At 38.0% G+C, this 22,171-nt stretch overlaps 1 protein-coding gene and 1 long non-coding RNA gene across 6 annotated transcripts in view; both read right to left on the reverse strand.

Moving 5' to 3' along the window:
- Positions 1-5,480: 5,480 nt before the first annotated feature.
- Positions 5,481-9,340, reverse strand: LOC117300607. The gene is made up of 3 exons (XR_004520185.1): positions 9,179-9,340; positions 7,441-7,549; positions 5,481-5,566 (listed from the first exon to the last, which is right to left on the reverse strand). It is a non-coding gene; the product is annotated as an uncharacterized LOC117300607 (long non-coding RNA).
- A 5,657-nt stretch (positions 9,341-14,997) lies between these two features.
- Positions 14,998-22,171, reverse strand: part of LOC117300702 — a 28,160-nt gene continuing 20,986 nt past the window's right edge. For all 5 annotated transcript variants that reach the window (XM_033784449.1, XM_033784452.1, XM_033784450.1 and 2 more), the window contains one exon: positions 14,998-17,889. The gene's annotated coding sequence lies outside the window, so the exon portion shown is untranslated. The remainder of the gene's footprint in view (positions 17,890-22,171) is intronic.

The raw sequence follows: 22,171 nt of genomic DNA on the forward strand, positions 1-22,171 counted from the left end.
CTATCTATAGCTATCCAATGCTCGTTATATACCAAGTCAGTTTTTAAGTTAATATTTGTTTTGAGTAATTACCAAACGTGTACCTTCCCTTTAATGACGGTTATAGAGAATTAGATTAATTTAGGCCTATTGAAGGCAGTGGACACTATTGGTAATTGTCAACGACTAGCCTTCACAGTTGGTGTATCTCAACATATGCATAAAATAACAAACCTGTGAAAATTTGAGCTCAATCGGTCATCGAACTTGCGATAATAATGAAAGAAAAAACACCCTTGTCACACGAAATTGTGTGCGTTTAGATGGTTGATTTCGAGACCTCAAGTTCTAAATCTGAGGTCTCGAAATCAAATTCGCGGAAAGAAACTTCTTTCTCGAAAACTATGGCACTTCAGAGGGAGCCGTTTCTCACAATGTTTTATACCATCAACCTGTCCCCATTACTCGTCACCAAGTAAGGTTTTATGATAATAATTATTTTGAGTAATTACCAATAGTGTCCACTGACTTTAACCAGGATCATTACATGAAGAGCTCCTCGACAGTGCAAAACAAGCCAATCATTTTAAAGTATTGGTCACTGTCACCCAGTAGGCACATGGCGACCGACACGTGTCTATATAAGATCATCTTTGCATGCTTTGGACACGAGCGACGCATGCACTAAAAAATGCACACATGAAATTAATGCTTTCCGGACTTTTGATTGACCCAATTAACACCAGTTATACCAGTTATAAAATAGTAATAGATTAGACTTCATAGAACTGTGTTATAACTTGTATCCCATAGTTATGATGTGGTATAAGGCATAATGACATTAAAGACAATGGACACTCTATTGGTAATTGTCTAAGACCAGTCTTCTCACTTACTGTATCTCAACATTTATGCAAAATATAACAAACCTGTGCAAATTTGAGCTCAATTGGTAGTCGAAGCTAGTTGCGAGATAATAATGAAAGAAAAAAACAATTCATAATTTTTTGAGGCAAAGTATACTTCTTTCTGAAACCGTTTGTGTTTTAATCCGATATAAATGTAGATGTATACAATCAAACTATCAACACGTGGAAATTTCATGTAGACGCTTTCTTTAGATAACCGCCGAAAATCTGGAGAGGCCCATTTAAACCAGAAAGAAAAAAAAAATCCACACGGGGAAAACACAATCAGAAAACCTTTCTTAGCCTCAAATTTTGGGCCATAAAAACTGGTATCTTTTTACATAACCACATATACTTCAGTCGACTCCCGTTATAACGAGGTCCGCCGGACTGGCCCATTTTCCTCGTATTATCCGAACCTCGTCTTAAACGCAGCGCGCTAAATATAGATACACACGTCATCATTGTGCATGCACACAACACGTGTACGTGCATATACATTGTACACAACACGTGTACGTGCATATACACTTGTGTTAGCCTGCACGGAGCTGTTTGCTTATCAGAACAGCTATTACGAGCATCTTGTACACAAGAATATCATTGCTAAATGTCTTTTATTGAGTGATTAATCAGGGAAATGTAATATTTTGTACAATTTATGATAACAATATAGCAAAGAGATGTCAACTTGCCGTTTAGAGCGAGTGGATTCTGCCGCGTAGCGCATGGTATGAACATGATGCATGCACTGAACGTTCATTTTCGTTGGTGATCGACATGGAGTATCATGATAACAGCATGTCAAGCGTGGGACACCAGGGAGATGTTTCTGGAGTTCCGTTGCACATGGACTGAAGGGAGTGATGATTGTATAAAGGAGCTTGTTTCAGTTACTTTGCCGTTTCCTTTTTTTAATAATATTATTGTACATGTATTGTTTCATTTTTCAATTTCTCCTTTTAATTCTTATTACAGTATTTAATTCATTAAATCTTTGTGTATCTGTGTCTTTTAAAATAATTTTCTTTTTGATTGATATTATTGATTTAATAAAATTTTTGCGTATCTGTGTCTTTTAAATCATCTTTATCTTTTCATTTGATTGAATTAATTATTCCGGAAGGGCAACCTTTGTTTTTCTCTTGGGGAAGGGCAACCTTTGTTTTTTTCCTTTCTTTTCTTTTTGGAAACGGGGAATCTTTATTCATTTAATCAGGACACGACATTGCATGGAATAAATCTCTTTTGTGTTGTGGTGGCTCTGAAAAGAGCCGGTTTGGTTAAATTTTTCTCCTCTACTTCTGGAAGAAATCGGTGATCTTGCGCTGCGACTTGACTTTATCCATCTTCTGTGCGAGGAAGGCACTCAGAACAGCCTGGGCAGCAAAGACTTCGCTGCTGGTGTCTTTCAGGCTGTACAGGAGGTCTTGCAGTTTGGGCATGGTGGCATGTGCCTCTCGAAGGGACATTGATGGCTGTTGGGCACCATCATCTTGCTCCTTTATCTCCATCTCCTCTTCCTCTTCTTCTCCATTCATCTCCACTGCTACTTGCTCCGCGATTTCAGCATCCGTCGGCTCATCCGTACACATCTCGGCCAGCCGCTCTGCTTTTTCGCGAAGGAGAGGTCCATTGACGGGAAGATTTTTGGCGCGCATCCCTTTAAACCAACGCAGGAGTGCCTCCTCAACATCTTCAAGCAACGCAGTGCGGAATCTTTTTCTTGACGGTTGAAACTTCGACGACTCAAATCTTGACTGGATGTCATCTCGGTTCTTCAAAATGGTTGACAGTGTACTGGAGACGATGGCGTACTGGCGACCGACCTCTGCTTTCTTTGCCCCCGCATCCACAGCCCGGATGATCTCCATCTTGGTATCGAGGGTAAGACACTTACGCTTGATTTTGATGCTAGCCATTTTCTTTTTCGAATGTGGCAGTTACAGTTACGATGAACGTATGAGAGATGGTCCCAAAATGTACCCCTTTTTATAATCACTTGATGCGGTAAATTGTTTGAAGTGCAACTCACCCAGGAGGGGGTTTTAGAAAATCTTTTGTTGGGGCTATTTTTAATTGAAAAAGTGGCTCTACTAAAAAAAAACTCGAACAGCGGTGACGTTTTTGAAGTTTTGCATGGATGATACGAGCAAGGATTAATCATTAGAACCCCCCAAATACTGCCGAGTGCGTTCGCCGACATGAATTTATTAAGTAAGCGGCATGTTTTTGAAATTGAGAAGGATTGTCAGTGACTAAACCGTTGGTGGTTTTGAGCCACGCGCGTGATTTAAGCCCTCTATTGTCTGCTTGGGTAAACCAGTCCGTTGAATAGACTGGTGGCACTCTACGAGCACCATGCAATTATCACCTCTATTGTATTGATCATGGGGTTTAAGGGCTTCATGTCATTTCTCAACCTTGACGAAGGTAAGCTTTTTTTTACTTATTCCAGGCCCTCGCTACAAACGTCTGAAAACAATACATTTTGTCTCCAAGGGACCGCAAAATTACCTCGTTATAACCGTGTTCTCGCTACTTCCGTGCTCGTATAATCCTTATTTAATGCATTGAAACACGCACGGGGCAGTTCGGGACCGGCAAAAAACCTCGTAATAACCGGAACCTCGTAACATGCGAGCTCGTAATAACGGGAGTCGACTGTATTTTTCCCATTGAGCTTCATTGTAGGCTTGTTAACCAAAGTTTTGATTGCCGTTAATTTTAAGAGTGTTTACCAACTGTGAACATTCCCTTTAAAGACACTGGACACTATTGGTAATTGTCAAAGACCAGTCTTCTCACTTGGTGTATCTCAACATATACATAAAATAACCAACCTGTGAACATTTGAGCCCAATCGGTCGTCTAAGTTGCGAGATAATAATGAAAGAAAAAATCACCCTTGTCACACGAAGTTGTGTGCTTTCATAATGCTTGATTTCGAGACCTCAAGTTCTAAACTTGAGGAAATCAAATTCGTGGAAACTTACTTCTTTCTCGAAAACTACGTCACTTCAGAGGGAGCCGTTTCTCACAATGTTTTATACCATCAACCTCTCCCCATTACTCGTTACCAAGTGAGGTTTTATGCTAATAGTTATTTTGAGTAATTACCAATAGTAGCCACTGCCTTTAAAGGCACCGGACACACCTTTGGTAATATTGTCAACGACAAAAATTATATGCCAAGAATTATTTTGAGAAATTACCAATAGTATCCAGTGCCTTTCAAATATCTATAACACACCTCTTGCTTGTTCAGTATTCTGGTTGGCTGAAACACAGTCACGTGGGATGAACTAGTATAGGCTAGTGATCGCGCTCTCTTGTTTTGCGGTAATAGTACCAGAGCGAGCAATAGTCTTTGAATATAGACCTTTTCGCAAATACTGGGGCGCGCGCGTAAAGCTTGGAATAGGTGCATTGTGGTCTAGCTGGTATCCAAATTTGATCCATATCTATCCCACAATGCACCTCATTCAACAGCCTGCGCTTGCGCATTGGTATTTGCGATAAGGTCTATAGTGCCCGCGGTAACAGCGCCCTCTCTTGACTTGAACCATGAACAACAACTACAAAACTCCTTTTCCTGTTCTTATTTGACATTTAAGACCGAGTTGTGTTATAAAACACATATTGACTGGCATAATTCGATAACTATAGTGTGCGTCTATTCCCCCTCGGGCCTGTGAGTGACCAGAAGAGGGGCCTATTTCCCTCGGCGCCTCGATATAGGTCGCTCTTCTGGTCACTCAAAGTCCCTTGTGGGAATAGACGTATATACTAGTTACCTCGTTGCCGGTCAATATGTGTATAATAAGTCATGACTTGAATTACGTTTCTCTCTCAATATCCCTTTGACGCCACCAAAAATAACTCCCTTGTTTTGTGTTCAAAACAAAGCTAGTGATTTTATTAAACTATACTCTGTTGGAAGGTCTTTCCGAAACAAGAATATAATGGTGAGAAAAACGACGTTTGGTCAACCTGAGTCATTTTGACACCCAGGCCCGTCTACCCTCCGCCCTGCCCTGCCCTCTTCCCCTTCTCTCATTTTCTTTGACCTAGAAAAGGGTATGGCATCTGGGAACTGGTTCTACATGTAGGTAATTTCTGACCTAGTTGATTAGATTATGCCATGACATTATACAACAACGTTACGGAAACATACAAGGTTGAGGAAAATAAAAAATAGAATTTAAAAATGCAAAGTAAAAACACCATGACAATGAACAAAATAGAGCCCCCCAAAAATGGAAAACTAAGAAATTGTTTCTTTTTTTGAGAAAATAGAATTAAACTGTTGCAAACTGCTTACCGACCAAAATGACCTATGGATTTTCAATTGGAGTTAGCTTCGTTTTGACCGTTGTGGGTCGTTTCGAAACAGAATCCGGGTTAAACAAATCCCCACTGGACTTGAGTCCGGATCAATTCTCATTCGAATTCCAAATTCATTTCAAGACAAAAAAGGCTTTGAAATACTTTTTTTCTTCAACCTATTAGGCCTATTTGAATCATGATCAAGGGAACAAATTAACCTTTATCAATGTTATAATAACTTACAGTGTCCGACCCAGAGGCAACGTGACCCAGAACTATCATGTTGATCTTTTCCTTCTCCGACACGGCTCTTTCAACAGCTAGTTCCCTTTTTTCCCTCAAGTAAACCCCTAAACCAAAAACAAAACAAAATTAGATTAGATGTACAGTGCATTATTGTGTTTGAAACCAAGTTTCAAGTTTTTAAATGAAATGCATTCATCAATGAAATAATGTTTTTGTTCTACAAAAGTTTAAGGGAAGGTCCATGTCTGGTAATCGCTCTTAAAATTAATGGCAATAAAAACTTTTGGTTTGAAACTGTTAGCAGCTTCCGAGAGAATAAATATTTCTCTTCAAAGAATTGCGGTTATGTAACAACATAGCAGTGTGGATGCACCAAAATTTGAATCTGAAAAACGCTTCCCCTCTTGTGTATTCCTATTTGGATTATTCTTCCTGCGTAGAAAAATTTGCCCCGGATTTTTGTTGATACCTCAAAAATAAGACCACCTTTTGAGTTTATTGTGTACATCTACATTTATATAGGATTAAAGGCAGTGGACACTATTGGTAATTACTCAAAACAATTATTAGCACAAAACCTTACTTGGTAACACGTATAATGGGGAGAGGTTGATAGTATAAAACATTGTAAGAAACAGCTCCCTCTGAAAACGCAGTTTACGAGAAAGAAGTAGTTTTCCATGAATTTGATTTCGAGACCTCAGAATTAGAATTTGAGGCTTCGAAATCAAGCATCTGAAAGCACACAACTTCGTGTGACAAGTGTGTTTTTTCTTTTGTAGTTATCTTGCAACTTCAACGACCAATTGAGCTCAAATTTTCACAGGTTTGTTATTTTATGCATATATTAAGATACACCAAGTGAGAATACTGGTATTTGACAGTTACCAATTGTGTCCATTGCATACTTGAAAGACCTACTTGAACGAAAATGGCAACCAGTGGTCTGAAATTCATTTAAAAATACAGCTCTCAAAATTCATGAGAGCTATATTTTTAAATGAGTTTCAGACCACTGGTTGCCATTTTCAAATGAAAATAAAGTAAACTTCATTTGTGTATGATAAGTTAATTAACATTTAGAGAATACGTTTAAGGTATTTAAGGTATTGCATGAAGAGGTATCAATATATATCTGGTTTGTGTAGCTATTTGCCGTAAGGTAGAGTTTGTTAAATATTCTACTACCGCGGAGTAGATTTTTTTTCTTTTTTTTCGAGAGACTTCTCAGTTCTGAAATACTGTCCTGCTTTTTAACTACTACCTCGGCTGAAGATAGCAAAATTTGCTGGGACTACTACTTTAGCTTATAGGATCGTGATTAACTGCAATACCGCGGAGTGAGTTTTAATTGGTCTCAACGTTTCGACAGCTTGCTCTAGTCATCGTCAGTCGAGTCATTAATGAGATTGGTGAAAAACTGTTTTTTTTTTATATTAAGATACTGGTCAAATTTATGTAAGGGAATGAGAGCTTGTCTTTCTGACATCTGTAAAATGTCTGACACTATCAAAATGAAGAACTGTTTGAAATAATCATCAAAAGTTAATACCTTCACAAACAAATTCTATGATAAATGATACTCTCATCACTTTACTAAGCTTACCAGCACACTATACAAATTATTTATGTCATTAATTTCCGCTGAATATATTTCAAAGTATTAGAAAGACAGCATTTTTTAACAATTTACTTTTTTATTTACCAAAAGTCCTATTATTAGGCCTAACCTGCAAAAAGAATTCATTTCTAAATGCCCGAAATACCAGAATATAGGAATACTAAAAAAGGGCATTTTATGAATTATTGTCAAACAGTTGCAAACCTAATGAAAGTCAACTTCACACATTTCTGCTAAGTGTCAAGCCAATTGTTTATGAAATAGGCCCCTGTCCCTGGAAGGCTAGACTTATTGACAAGACTCATCGAAGCATCAACAAAGTAGAGTGCAATACATGTAGGTGTATTGTGTACTTACATCAGAAGTTGATCAATCATGTCATCTACCAACCCCCGTTTTTCAACAGTCTCTGCATCGGGCAGGTCCGGCTGTGGAGCGCTGAGCGCCTCGGTGCGTTTGACATACACTGGTGGGCGTATCAACATAAGAAGATTGTGGTTAAATACTGGACCAATAGCGTGCAGGAAAACAACCTTGCCCTTGTGATATCATTTTTTTTTTAATTCCCTGTAGGACAAGTTTTATTCAAGCTACTTTAAAGGAACATTACCGAACTGGTTTTTGCTATTCAAACAGTTGCTAGTTGTGTAAGTAATCCACCAAATACATAAACTGACGAACCTGTAGAAGTTTGAGATCGGCCATTTGGGTCACAAGAAAATAGTGAAAAACCGCCAGCACATTTTTGCATGGCATCGATGCAAAAAGAAAAATGAATAAAACGCTCACTGAGCGATAAACTCCAAACACGCAATAAGATTATTCATTTCTCAACAAATATGACATTTCAGACAATTATTTCATTGGATGTTTTCTACCATCATCATCATTATAGACCATGTAAGTTTGATGTAAATCTGTGATCTTCACGATTTTTGTTTCTTACCATTTCTGTAACGTTCCTTTAATGTACAAAGCTACACAAATTACTGGTAAAACCAACTGCTTTTAGAACAACACCTAAAGAGAATTGGCAAATGGCAAAAACAGGACATTTTATGATATGCAAGGCATTAAATTTGGTTTTACCAATATACAAAGTACATTTGTACAGCGCTTCGTATTACATCTAAGCACTGCCCGACTGTATACTCTGTACTTACCCGAGCTATGTGAAAAAAAACCACATAAACATCACTCGGGTGGAATTAGAAGTGCAACGACCCTGCCCTTATTTAAGCAGCGGGTATATGTGAATTTCCAATGCAAATGAATGCGATTAAAGTACCATTGTTATCCTTGGCCTTCAACTTAGCTGTTCAAACTAGTATTAGGAAGAGTAAGGTTAGGTGTGCTCAAGAACGGAGCTCTGAAAGTGCCAACCCACTTAGTCAGAAGGTAAACTCCGGAGCTCTGTAGGGCCTACACTTAAGTTTATAGGAAAGGGCAGATCCAGGGGGGGGGGGGGGCTTTTTTGGATCTTTCTCCTTCATTATTTATGCCTCTAATTGACCCAAGATTGCACCACAGAGCATAATGCATCATGGGCAGATTTAGGTCTGGATCCGCCCTTCTACATGTACAAATGTATGTAGGTAGATTTGGAGTGTGGATAAAGTATGGGTCGGAACATAACTTTCTCCTATTTTGGAATACCAAGAATATTTTGAGAGGATTCTAAAACTAATTTACAGAACAACTTATGTAAAGTAATGATTTGATAGCCTAATTTTGTATATGAAAAAACTCAGAGATATTGCCCATACCATCACAAGCACAACCTACTCCTGGGGCTGAAACGGGATGATTACACCCTTCACAATCCCGTCAGGCAAAAAAATGTGTAATCTTTTTTCCCACTATTTTCTCGTGCTTACACCAACAGCAACTGTTTTAATAAAATTTGCATCGGAGATATCATTTTGTTTTACACACTGATGTGCGTCAGCACTTATGGGAGTTCTGTGAAAAAAAATCACAGGCATATTACTCGGGAGGGACCGTTTTGTTAGTGAAAACCAATTCTGTATGTAATTCTTTTAAAATAAAACCAATGAAACTACAAAGATTTGTCGTATAGATGTGTTTGACTTACCCAACGCACAAGTCAATGCAATACAGATGAATACAGACTGCATGGTTTTTCCTTAGTCAGCTATACCTCTTACTGACTGCCTTCATGAACTGTAGAAAAACATCAGAGCTCCGGTCTTTAAACATATACCTTGCAACCTTGAAAATAGACATGTACAATTAAACTAACTCAGTTGAATCAGCCCTTGTTAATTGTGCAATCGAAGGGAAAGCCATTTGACCATGAATTTAATCCATGTACTATGTGCCTGGTTGCATATTATGGTCAGTGGTTTCACGAAGTAGCACTCGCCGCTATATACCAGCAAAAAACATTAATCAGAGAAAACGGCCTCTGAAATTTAACACTTTTTAGAAACCTGCCTCCGTTAAAATCCTTAAAGTATTTCCATTTAAATTTCTCAATGTAGATACTTTAATTTATCAACTTATCTTATTTTGACTTATTTGCATAATTAATTATGAAACTAGACACGAGAGAAGATCCGTGCTACTTCGTTAAACCAAAAAAGTGCAAAATATGTCTTTTTACGTTTTCACGAAGTAGCACTCGCCTATGCTACAACGCAGCATTTTGTGTTACTTTATGAAACTAGTTCAGCGCGCACAGTGCATTACAATGGTAAACAGAGGTCCGGGTGCTACTTTGTGAAAACAAAAAATGCCACAACGGGCAAAAGTTTAAAACACTCATTAGCTTAATTAAAAAAGTAAAGCTGTCTGAACTTTGAAACTTTATGGAATTGTAGGTCTCCATGAATTATCAACAAAAATGTTTAAAAAAATAAAAAATGTAAAAAAAAAGTCCTTAAAAAAGTCCTTAAACACGTAGAGTGCTACTTCGTGAAACCACTGACGATATGCTTTCATTGAAGGTCTTTGCAAAGGTTTGTTATAGATTCCAGGGCCTTTCCTGGCTGGCAAGATATACTGCACTGGTGGAAAACTGAATGTTTTTTTTTTTTGGGGGGGGGGGGGAATGTTCATGATTTTAATCCTAAGTACTTTTGTTTTTATTTTAATCTCACTTGGCGCTTGTACATTCATTACTGCACTGGTGGAAAACTAACAGTTTTGAAGCAAAGTTTTGATGACTTTAATCTCAAGTACTTGGTGCCTGGTTGCACATTAATTTCATGACAAGAATTTGCAAAGATTCCTTGAGGCCAAAAAAGACTTTTGGCCTATACATCCATGGCTTTTCCTGGCTGGCAAGACACTGCACCGGTGGAAAACTGTCAATTTTGAAGCAAAATGTTGATGATGTCCCAAGTACTTGGCGCTTGGTTGCACATCACGTACTCTGAGACCTTGGACCTACATGTATACATGTACATTCTAGGGCTTTTTCCTGGCTGGCAAAGGTGGTGGTGGGATAAGGTTGTGTGGCAAAACTTACACATAAATTCAAGATTTACACAAAATAACGGCTGAAAGTTTTGAGATGTGTCCTCTTGCTTCATATTAAAAGTTGATACAAATCAGACAGAACCACCTCCAGACAATAGGGAGGTTTAGCTGCACGTTCCGCGTGACAAGAGAAAATTGTGTTGTTAAAATCTCACAGTTTTAACATACCTGAAGTTACCATTTGTCATGTCATGGTACTGTATGTACATGCACGCAGACGTCATACGTGAGCATGAAATAAGCTCAAAGTAGCGACGTCACCCAGAAACAACACAATTTGTTGACGTTGACGTTCACAGTGTTGCCCGCAAAACGTGCAGCTAAACCTTGCTTTTATCAAATTTAATTTCAATTCAGGTACCGTATTTCAGACATATACTTGTTTGTTTGTCGACTTCAAGAGACAAATTCTTAAAAAAAAAAATGTGTGCCAACTGTTATGCAACAAGGTGTTTAGTTTCGGGCCTCTGATGGCACTAATAAGCAACCCTGAGAGAGCTGCCGAGTCGTTTTATTTGGATGCCTGGGTTAATGGACTGTGAGGTTTGAAAAACTGGGCACCAAGAATTTTGGCTCTTAGCAACACATGTACTTACTTTTGGACTGTAATGATGTTTTCTATGCCACCGCAATGATATCGAAGTCTTGTATAGCGCACGTATCAACCAAACAAGGTACTCAAGGCACTGAGTATATAAAAACTTTCAGAAAGATAGATTATTGCAGTGATGAATTCTGAGACCCATTTATTTAGCACCTTTTAGGGTTTACAAGGTGCAATGGCATACAGCAGCCACAGTCAGGAGTGACACCGGGGCGAACCCCTTCTCTTTTTCGATAAGTCGCTGGGTTCTTTTACATGCGTTACACAACACATGGGACCAACGGCTTTACGTCCCATCCGAAGGAGGAAGCAATGGTTAAGTCTTGCTTAAGGACACGAGTGTCACGGCTGGGGGTTCGAACCCACACTCTGCTGATCAGAAATACCAGTGTTTGAATTCGGTGCTCTGAACCGCTCGGCCACGACACTTCCACAATGATGTATGTTCCATAAATAGGGCATACTTCAACTGCAGATGTGCCAGTATTCTTCATTCATAAATACCTCAGACAGTTTCGCTATTCCTATTGGTGGAGAGCGTGTCACGAGGGTGTGTATAAACCTTTGTTTATGACCAGTAAAAAGTGTTGAAACATGGGCGTGACACACGAGCTTGCACCTGTTCTTATTATAAGACAGTTTCTTAATTCCTATTGGTCAAGAGCAACGGCTGAAACAGTTGTGCCACATCACGCGATACGCGTGACGCGCACAGCATTCCCTCATAAGGAGTTGTTTACCCAAGGGCGGCAGAGGGCTTGTTGTGTTGAAAGAAATCATTGAACAATTATAATTTTTGCATTTATTTTACTTTTTGACCAAAAAGTGTTGATATTTTTGACCGAAAAGGTATTTATGAATGGGAATCAAAGTGTGTTGAATCGGTTTTCACTAGTGGTTTAAACCCGCCGAGGCCTGGTTCTTGATAATTTACCTTGACTTCGTCTCGGTAAAATTATCAAGAACCAGGCCTCGTTGGGATTAAACCACTAGTTGAAAACCTCTTCACCACACATTGATTCCCTTATTTTTTTAATGTGTGCCTGTGTTTATAGCTGAACATTGGTGGGTACAAAATGACAGCTACAAATCTTGGCAGGAAAGTTAATTCAACTCACTTGAAATCATCACCACAATCATCATATGATTGCGCCATTTAGGGAGTTGGCGTTCCAACGCACCTCTACCATTTGCATCAGTTTAGGAGTCAATTCACTACAGGGAAACACTACAGGGACGCTGAGGTCAAGTGCATGTTTTTCTGCACATAGATGCAACGATTTGCCTTCTTTGGCCTCAGTGAGGGCGTGATGTCATGCAAGGGTCTATACAGTGTAGTACATATTTCTGGCAATGCAATATTTACACGCTTACCATTAAAGTAATGTGGCAGTGTGTGACGTTAGTTCTAGGGGTCAATACAGTGTGTTAAAGATGCTATGTCAGATTTTTGGCCGATTTGACCCAAAAATTTTGATTTAAAATTCAATAGGTATTTTGATGGGGGTCAAGAAAGTTACAAGCTTTCATTTGAGCCATTGCTCGAAAAAGTCCACCAATTATTAGTAGCAGTGAAATAAAGTGCTCAAAATTAGTTTTTGTCGGGATCCCGACAATATATCACGTGACCAATTCTTATGTGTTTTATAAGAACGTTTTAAAGTTTTGTCATGGTCCTGACCATTAAAAGTAAAAGTTAAACTTGTTTTCGTTAGAGCGGGTGATGCTCTTTGAAATACCATTCACTCAAAAAAAATCTATTTTTTTAATGTTTGGGGCCAAAAATCTGACATAGCATCTTTAAGTTACTCCAAATATGACACTCTACATACATGACATAAGACAACATTGATGCAAGATGAGTATGATTTGACAAAGAGTGTATTTGTATTATAGAAAACAAAATCTTCACAGACAATTGTACTGGTGTTGCCAAAGGTCAATGACCTTAGCGACCCGTTTGACTTGACCCAGGTCAGCATGATCCATGTACAGGGGTCTAACTGATGAATAATAATGGCCAGCGTCGTGTGCCCGGCAAAAGGGCGTAAGGCCTTACGCCCTTTTGCCGGGAACATAAAGTAGTTCGTCCCAGTAACAAAAGGACGTAAGCAACAAAATGGCTCCTGACATGAAAAATATGTCATTTTTGTTTGTTCTTTTGCTAGAATTACCCTGAAGACATGTTTCCCCATTCCCCATGCAGAATTTAACCTTTCTAGAATGACTTTTGCATGGCAACAAATTTACCAAACTTTCCCGCTCATAATTCTTGAAACACAAATTTTAACATAAATTGCTTACGTCCTTCTGCCGGGAACTTTCACTTACGTCCTTTTGCCGGGCACACGACGAATTATGGCCTTACATGTACAGTACCTGTCACTTTCAACTTTTAAGCTATATGACTTAGTGAAGGTGTGTTAAAGGAACATGTTGCCTTGGATCGGTCGGGTTGGTCTTTGAAAAGCGTTTGTAACCGTTTGTTATAAAATGCATATGATAAGAAAGATATTTTAAAAGCAGAATATAATGATCTGCACAAGTATTACTCGAAATTGCGTGGTTTTCCTTTTACCTCGTCGACTAACACGGTTGGCCATTTATGGGAGTCAAATTTTGGGCCATCTTTCTAACCATATGCATTTAATAACAAACGGTTACAAACGCTTTTCAATGACCAACTCGACCGATCAAAGGCAACGTGTCCCTTTAAACTTGAATACCAGGGCCCAATTTCATAAAGCCTGTAAGCATAAAAACTTGCTAGGCAAACAAAAAACCTCTTGCTTACCAGAAAGTGGGTACCAGCCAAAATTCAATAAATTTTACATTGTTGCAACTGGTGCCTCACTCGGTTTTTGCTTAGCAACTTTGCTGTAAGCTGTATTTTCTGTTTAACAGATTTATGACATTTGGCCTTGGTCACCTTGACCAAGAAAATGGTCACCTTGACCCAGAAAATGGTCACCTCGACCCAGAACATGGTCAACATCATTCATTTCCGGGGTCAAACTGAATAGGGATCCGGTCAATAGCAAGAAACAGACTACTGCTCTGATATAGAATAAATGAAGAGCTTGAAAAAAAGTACCAAATTGAAAAGGTCAAAATGAATGAATTTATGTGTTACAAATCTTCACATTAACGTAGAGTACTTTTTTAAATTGTCGTAAATTTAAAGCAAATGTTACGTAGAGTATACTGTACAATATTGCCCCCACATCAAACACAAATAATATTAATCACTAAAGGCAAACCTATAAATTTCATTCAACTACAAAATTTAAACTTTGCATAATATTTTCTAGTTCTTCGAATTCATAGAGTACTACACAAAAATTCTACACTTGTACAAGAAACAAATAGGGATACTCATCTAAAAGATGTTAAATAATTTGCATCAAGGATAAAGAATATTATTTGATTTTACCCCCAAACCGATGTGTGTTAGCACTGTATACTTGGTACTTTCTCAAGTTCTGTGAAAAATAAATCACTAGCATATTATTGGTCGGGTGGGATTCGAACCAACAACCTTGCCAATCTAGAGCAGATGTATTACCAACTACGGTAGACCATCGAGATTGCCTGTACTGGTAGTTCGAGGGAGTCGAATCCTATGTTTAAGCAGCAGGTGCCGCAACAATTTAATAGATATTGAAATAGCATCTGGGACAAAGAATATTGTTTGGTTCTACCATGGAGCAAGATCTATAGTTTTACTGTTACACCTAACTCATCTAACCATGCAACTGTTTCACAATAGAGACTTTAAAGTTCTCTCTTGCTAGCCTTTATCTATACGCTTTGGTGCATGCTTGTGGTAACCTTTGACCTGCAGTAAAGCGATATGAATAGGCTATGCTCTGCTAGCCTGAACACCTGACATCACACTTCAAAGCTTGTGAATAATGCCTGAAATTTGGGTTAGAAGTTTCCCTTGTTGTTTTTCAGTTGATGAATAACTACTCATTTAAAATTATCGTTACATGGTTTAAACCCAACCCACCTACATTAAAATCAACCCCAAAACCACCACTAAATAATTCCCTTATTATTCCACACCCTTCCTTACATTATTAAAATTACAACATATAATAGCTTATGAGCTACATAATAATTAGTCTTGACCCAAGATGTCAGTGATCGACTTAAATGCGAGCCAGTCAAGTTGGTTAAATCATACCGTATGAGGGTGTGCTATAGCGATTTACAACTGAGCGCAGTACACTATCGATCACCAACGTCTTGGGCCAATACTACATAATAAATTGTTCCATGAATATTTTGTAAATCTCTGAATGCTTTTTAAGAAGCAAATAGATTGCAAAAGGATGAGGGGTCTGTTTCACAAGGAGTTAGGACTATCATCCTATCTCGAGTTAGGATGAGTTACTTAAGACTAGCCGTAAGTTTTTAATATCTCTTAGGCAGGACTAGTCGTAACTCTTTGTAAAATCGACCCCTGGACAATTCAAAATTGCACCTGATTCGAGGCAAGACTTCAGTCATTCCCTCAAAAGGTTTTGACTCAACTTTGTACCTTATCTTAAAACTGCGAGTATAAAACCTTTAAATATGCAAATAGTACAAAAACATGTATATTGTAGGTCTTTTCTAGATACAAAATTTGAACATGCTGAAGACTACATAGAAGTGGCAAGTAATAGGATCCACTAAAAACCACTGATATTTAAAAAGAGAAATTTAATGTAAAATTTGTGTGATTGATAGTATCAGACACAACTCCTATAATAAATATTCTACTTTTTAAGCCAATTTCAGAGAGGAGCTTTAAAGAGACTAATGTTGCTTAGAAGAAAAGGGTTACAAGCTAAAACACAAGGAGATGCACAGTTCAATTTTGTACTCCTTTCTTTATGTTCTGCAGCGTTAATTTATTTTTAAATGTACAAAGTACCCAGACAATTTCCATGGGGGTTTATAAATTGAGAACAAATTGCATCTTTGTAGCTGGTCATTAACCAATTTCATAGAGCTGCTTTAGCACAAAAAGAGGTAAGCCCAACACATATATACTAGATAGAAAAAGGTTACCAGCCAAACTACTATTTGGACTGGTGCATTGATCATTTCTGCTTAGCAGATGACTGTTGGGCAATATTTTCTGCTCAAGAAGCTCTATGAAAGTGGGTACAGAATGGAAAAAACGTCAAGTTGAGTACAAAATACATTAAGATATTATAAAACCCATTTCAAGATTAAGTGTATAAAATATTGATAATAAATACTTAGAGATTGCAAATACCACTAACACCTACATGTAATCCACACACAAAATATAATAATAAAAGATAAATAAACTAAAGGGCAATTAAGAGTAACCAATGTTTAACAATTTCAAATTCAAAACAAAATTTGTGTTAAATTGAAAAATTAACTTTGTTCAATTTAACTTTGATTTTCAGTTTATTTCCTTGAACCAAATCACCCACAGTTTAATATTAAGACATATGTGGAAATACATAGTTTAATGATTTTAAAGCTTTTGTGATGTATTTTGTAATTTTTTTTATTTTTTTATAATGAATCAAACCGTATGTGGTTGCAAATAAAATGAACCTTACCTTACCTTTCCTGAAGTTGAAACTTTCAAATGTTGGTTCGTCTGCATTGCCCTTAAAAAAAGTACTGTTTCACATTCTGAGAAACATTGCAGCAGCAGACCACAAAGTAGCAGTAAAATATAAATAAAAACAATTCTGAAAAATATAACTTTTTGGTACAGAGAAAACGGAGCTATGTATTCAAGGGTTAAATGGGCGTTGACTATCAAGGCTAGTCCATATAAGATTCAAATCATGCCTTCAGCACTGGGTTCAATTTCACAAGGGTTAATATTGATCTTAAGCGCAAACCCATCTTAATTGCTTAGCAAATTGTTATGTCACAAAACAAATCTCTATAAGATTGAAAACTCATCTCAAGATGAATTAGGTGCTTTGTGAAATGGAGTCCAGGTAACAGCGCGACAAGGGCCCAATTTCATAAAGCCTGTAAGCACAAAAAACTTGCTAAGCACATAACAGTCTGGCTAATCAGAAACAGGTTACCAGCCAAAGTTACACTAATTGTGCATTTTGTTGACTGGTACCCACTCAATATTTGCTTATCAAAGAAATTTGTCAAGCAGTATTTTCTGCTTAAAGGCTTTATGAAATTGGAACAAAAATTTCTGAAGACAAACTTCATCAAGTATGGACAAGCATTAAGCAATAACTATTTGTGTAACGATGACGTACTATGAGCAGTTTGATCCAACGGGGATAGCCTACCAGATTGTTTAATAAGGGACTCCTTGTCTTCCGCCCTCGCTTGACCCCTGCTTCGCAGACCGTCATCATCATCATCAAGATAACTGCTCCCCGCGTCGGAATCTTCTAAGAATTCGGTGTCTTGCATCGTGGACGCAGCTACTGCATCGTACGAGGGCGGCATTTCGATATGTCTGGACTTGCCTCGGCTGAGAGTCGGCTTGGCGATTGGGACTAACGGCGGCAACTTAGTTGGGACGGCGCGTGAATTGTTTGTGTTTTGGGTCGGTTCTAGGACTGGGTTTACGCTGATGTGCTTGGTGACAGAGATGGATGAGTCTTTGTCGGTGTGGTCTGTTTTCTCTGCTTCGCCGCTGCTGCAACGTTTCTTCTTTCTCGGATCTCGGCAACCCCTTGGACCTGTCAAGCATAACAAAAATATTGAAAAAGTTATGATTGGTTTGAAAGGTATGTTATTGGCCCAAAGACCAGAGCACTAATGTAAAGTGCATTCAGAGGGTTATTGTGAAATGCGCTCTATAAGAATTTGTTACTATTATTATTAGTACTATTCTTATTTGAAGATTTTATTAAATACTTGTTCAATAAGTGATTTGTGCATTTGATAGTTTCTTTAATACCAGGATGTCTGGCAATTTCTAGCCAACAAAACCTAATGTTTTGTTTACTCTCCAAAAAAAAAAAATTAGTGCTGAGCACTGCCAGCAATAGACCTTTATCATGGTGTGGTCATCTTGATTTTACTCCATTCCAACTCATTGTAACCAAACTGAGGCAGGACAAAATAATAGTCTAGTACCATGTGCAATGAATGTTAGCATTCATTCATGTTGTTGGAAACAGGGAACATGACCAAGATGGTGACAGCGGGATAAAGGTCTATAAGAGAGATGGAGCTTCCAATCTCTCTCAGGACAAGCTGAAAGTATCATAATCTCATAAGGCACAATATTGACAGCATATAAGCACAGTTAGAGCACAAATGGATTTTGCAACCCACCCTCTCCAGGGGTGGATTTCACAAAGAGCTATCTGGAGGTAGGATAAGTTACTCGACCTAACTTAGGACTAAGCCTTGAGTTTTTAAAATATCCTATGAAAAGTCATAAGTTAGGACTAGTCCTACAGGTAACTCTTTGTGAAATCGACCCCAGGACAGCAGCAATGCTTGAAGAAAAGTAACAGAATTTAAGATTCAAGAACCTAGCAGAGTCTTTCTCATCAGCCTTCGAGAAAAAGACTTGCTTGGGTCAAAATGTCAGGCCTAGTAATCTATTACATGTATATAACTTGTGGGCATTTAAAATACTTTAGATTAGGGACTAGTAAGGAGATGTGAATGTAAAGGCATTCATAATTAATTCAAAACACGATGTATATCACAGGATCACATAGACTTGCTCTAAGTAATAGCGTTGGGTGCAGCATTTACAGGAGAGACTATGACAAGTTTAGGGCATTGTTAATTATGCATGCGTGACTATTATGCTAAAAACATGGGCAATGATGAGATAATGAGGCCATGCAGTTGGGTGTAGACTAGCCGCAACAGTCTTTACAGCATGTATACTTCCATGCAATACCTGTTTGAAGGTTGAGACATTTGCAAGACAGACTATGACAAGTTTATGGAATATGGTAAATGATGCGTGTGTTTTGGCAATCATGAGGAAATGAGTGGACAATCAGCAATACATATTTAGTAACTAATCGGGGCCCGATTGCACAAAGCCTGCAAGCCTATAAAAAACTTGCTGGTAACCAGCCAAAATTCCATTAAGTTTGCATTGATGCACTGATGCCATGCTATTGTTTTGCTTAGCAGTATTCTCTGCTGAACAGTTTCATGAAATGGGGCCCTGATAATCTTACACAGACCGTCTTGTGCTTAGATAAAATATATGGAGAATTTGCAAGACAGACAAGTTTGTGAATAAAATTATGAATGCCTCATTACAAGGGATTAGAATGGGTAGTTATGAGGAAATAAAGCACTTTGCCTGGTTGTTAAAGTCATTGCTACATTGTTACATTTTTGCTTTTGGAAGAATAGATCCATCTTGAGATGAGTTGTCAATATCACCATGGTGATTTCTATTGTGACATCACACTTTGCTTAGCAACTGAGATTTATACACAGTTAAGATAAACCTTAGCTCTCAGATTTACCTCAGTAGGTTTTACAATGTTCATTGTATATTGAGCCCTGTTCATACATCCCCCCACCCCACCCACAAAAAACATGCTTTTTAAAATAAATACAACACCAACATATCCACAGTCCATGCTTTTTAAAGGCAGTGGACACTATTTGTAATTACCCAAAATAATTATTAGCATGAAACCTTTCTTGGTGACGAGTAATGGGGAGAGGTTGATGGTATAAAACAATGTGAGAAACGGCTCCCTCTGAAGTGCCATAGTTTTCGAGAAAGAAGTAATTTTCCACGAATTTGATTTCGAGACCTCAGGTTTAGAACTTGAGGTCTCAAAATCAACCATCGAAACGCACACAACTTCGTGTGACAAGGGTTTTTTTTCTTTCATTATTATCTCGCAACTTCGATGACCGATTGGGCTCAAATTTTCACAGGTTTGTTATTTTATGCCTATGTTGAGATACACCAACTGTGAAGGCTAGTCTTTGACAATAACCAATAGTGTCCACTGCCTTTAAAAGTATCAATTAAACAAACATAATTACTATTATTATTATTATATATAAACGCAACCAAGCATGCAAAGCACAAATGTGTACAGCAGGATGATGTGCAAGGAAATGTCAGCAAGTACACGCATATGACTTCATTATTAAAAACAGTAAAAAACTTTTGAAAAAGCAATTGCAAAATTTCATTAAGTGAGAAATGGACAATGGTTAGCAGTTGAAAGCTCCAAGGGGCCGATTTCACAAAGAGTTAAGACTTGTCTTATTTCGAGACGCGTCCTCGGAACGATCTTACGGCTTGGACTCGTCCTAAATCTTAGGATGGATCTTAATAAAGCCTGGTTCATACTTCATGCAAATACGAAGCGTGAATTTGACGTGAATTTGACGTCACAACTCTCTTGCGCGTCTGCTTAGTGCACAACTCTATGGCGTTTGCCAACCAACAGGGTCTGTACGCATGCGTGAATGTGATTAACATATTTCATGGGAAGGGTCCATTGCTTACTGACGTTTGTGCTGCCCTAATAGTTTCCATGAAATTAGTTTATCCACTCCCTCTTAACCCACTGCCATGCAACTGCTAATTTCAACACAAATCATTATAAACCTAACTATTACCAAAACTTAAAGTTTTAGAGCTATGTTTAACAGACATGACTGGTCTTCCCTCAAGGCAGGATACATGCAACACATCACTAGGCCTATGCCAAGTTAAATCGACAAATTCAACAAAATACGACTGCTCCTTTAAGCACAGTAAGGCTCATTGCAATTTCCACTGACAAGATTATAATTGAAGAAAATGCACTGCTAATCTACCTACTAAGGCCTATTCAAAACTTGTACGATTCATGCATAATTTACCAATGCTCTTTCAAGATGGGAATTTATATGTATTAAAACAAGAATGCAGATGCACTACCACAAAGCCCCCAATGGCCATGGTAAAAAAAAAACTACTGCTGTATTAGCTGACAGAAATACTAAACAAACAAAGCTACCATAATTTAAATGGACACTACTTCTCATTTAAGAGAAAGGCTGCAAATGACAGAAATACTAAACAAACAAAGCTACCATGATTTAAATGGACACTACTTCTCATTTAAGAGAAAGGCTGCAACTGACAAAAATACTAAACAAACAAAGCTACCATGATTTAAATGGACACTGCTGCTTCTTTAAGAGAAAGGCTGCAACTGACAAAAATACTAAACAAACAAAGCTACCATGATTTAAATGGACACTGCTGCTTCTTTAAGAGAAAGGCTGCAACTGACAGAAACACTAAACAAACAAAGCTACCATGATTTAAATGTAAATGCTGCTCCTTTAAAGATATGCTGTTACACATACTAAACAAACAGCCCTACGTGGTTCAAATACACACTACTGCTTCTTTAAGAGAAAGGCTGCAACTGACATAAATACTAAACAGAGATAGCTACCACTCATCTAAGACAAGTGCAATTTATACACTACTGCCTTCAAATGGTACAATCACTCTCAGGTTAACCTTGCGATGACACAAAAACAGTCGGTGATTGACTTTTCAGGATGAAAATGCGCCTGAGCCAAGACCCTCACGAACATATCAATTTATTTTGCTTACACCAATGTGTGTTAGCATTGTATACTTGGGATTTGAACCCAATCAAGAAAATACTGAGTATACAGTGCTTACACACATCGGTAAAAGAACAAAACCGAAGTTAATATTCTTTATCTTTGATGCAAATTCAACATTTACTAAAACGAACATATCAGTCGCCGGTTCTCTACGATGATATAAAGACAATGCGTAAAATCATCAGTCGCAAGAGAAGAAAAATTTCTTCTAGTTCCAAACAGAAAGGAATTAATGGACCAATTTTTACATTGAGTACGGAGATTGCATTACAAATGATTAGTGTTCTCCATAGAAATAGAACCCGGAGAACGCTGAGTGTCTCATTGTGCGTGCGGTTTCGTTGTGAGACCATTTTTATGGACGCGCATACGCCATTTTCG

This window comes from Asterias rubens, chromosome 16, assembly GCF_902459465.1.
Source record: "Asterias rubens chromosome 16, eAstRub1.3, whole genome shotgun sequence".
Classification (NCBI taxonomy): Eukaryota; Metazoa; Echinodermata; class Asteroidea; order Forcipulatida; family Asteriidae; genus Asterias; species Asterias rubens.